The sequence below is a fragment of the Desmodus rotundus genome, chromosome 8 (assembly GCF_022682495.2).
Source record: "Desmodus rotundus isolate HL8 chromosome 8, HLdesRot8A.1, whole genome shotgun sequence".
NCBI classification, from domain to species: Eukaryota; Metazoa; Chordata; class Mammalia; order Chiroptera; family Phyllostomidae; genus Desmodus; species Desmodus rotundus.
This window is the reverse complement of record NC_071394.1, coordinates 61,755,190-61,756,972: the sequence shown is the minus strand read 5'-3', so window position 1 is coordinate 61,756,972 and position 1,783 is coordinate 61,755,190.

The window sequence follows — 1,783 nt, the reverse complement described above, 5'->3', positions numbered from 1 at the left end:
TTTAGGGCAAACACTAATCATTTTGCACAAGTTTGCTCATTGCAGGTCCACCTACCCATCTGATGAGTCCTTACAGCTGTTCCTTCCTGAGGTACAAGTCTTTTTAGAGACTTTGAAGACTCAGGGCCCTGAACAATGGACTGGTCACTATTTGTCCTACTGACAATGTACTCTTCTCTAATGTTCATGGAAATTAAGCCTTGGATCCTCCACATACAGATAAAATGGGCACTGCCTGAAGATGATCAAACTCTGCTGCTGTAGTTGATGCTGAAAAGGAAAGATTGACCTGCACTCCAGAAAGAGATTGAAATTTCCCTTCTGAAAGCGGACAGCAGGCCCCAGAAAAAAAATCCTAAAAGCTGCAAGAGAAAAGTCGGTAGTTACATAAAAGGGAGCACCAATTAGACTGTCATCTGATTTCTCAACAGAAACATTTCAGGCCAGAGATGAGTGTCATGAAATATTCAATGTGATGAAAGCAAGGGCCCACAACTGAGGCTACTTTACCCGGCAAGGCTATCATTTAAATTCAAAGGAGAAATAAGGACCAGATGGCTTCACATGTGAATTTTACCAAACGTTCCAAGAAAAACTAACACCTATCTTCAAACTATTTCAAAAAATTCAAGAGACAGGAAAGTTCCCAAACTCATTTTATGACGCCAGCATTATCCTAATTCTAAAACATGATACAGATGTTACAAAAAAGAAAGTTATAAGCCAATATCCCTGATGAATATAACACTAAAATTCTCAACAAAAATAGCAAACAAAATACAGCAATGCATCAAAAAGATCATACAGCATGATCAAGTGGGATTTATTCTGGGAATGCAAAGTTGGTACAACATTTGCAAATCAATAATGTGGTTCCCCACATAAACAAAATGAAGAATAAAAATCACATGATTATATCAATAGATGCAGAAAAAGTATTTGATAAAATCCAGCACCCATTTAGAAAGAAACTCTCAACAAAGTGGGATTAGAGGGAATATACCTAAATATAATTATGGTCATATATGACAAACCCACTGCCAACATCATACTCAGTGGGCAAAAACTACAAGTGTTCCCATTAAGATCAAGAACAAGACAAGGATGTCCTCTTTTACCTTTCTTATTCAATATAGTACTGGAAATCCTAGCAACAGAAATCAGACTAGAAAAAGAAAAAAAAAAGAAAAGCAACCAAATTGGGAAGGAAAAACAAAAAATGTCTTTATTTACAAATGACATGATACTGTGCATAGAGAACCACAAAGATTCCACCAAGAAACTACTAGAACATATCAATAAATTCAGCAAAATAGCAGGGTTCAAATCAATATACAGAAATTAGCTGCATTTTTATATGCCAATAATGAACTAACGGGAAGGGAAAATAAGAAAATAATCCCATTCCCAATTGCTTCAAACAAAATAGAATACCTAGGAATAAACTTAACCAAGGATATAAAAGACCAGTACTTAGAAAATTATAAGACACTGAAGAAAGAAATTGAAGAGGATACAAATAAGTGAACACACTCTGCATTTATGGATGGGAAGAATTAACATCATTAAAATATCCATACTGCCCAAAGCAACCTATAGCTTCAGTGAAATTCCTATCAAGATTCCAATTATGTATTTCACAGAACTAGAACAAATATTTGAAAAATTTATATGGAGCCACAAAAGCCCCCACATAGCAACAGTGATCCTGAGAAAGAAGAACAAAGTTGAAGGAATCATGCTACCTAATATCAAACTATACTATAAGGCCAAAGTAATCAAA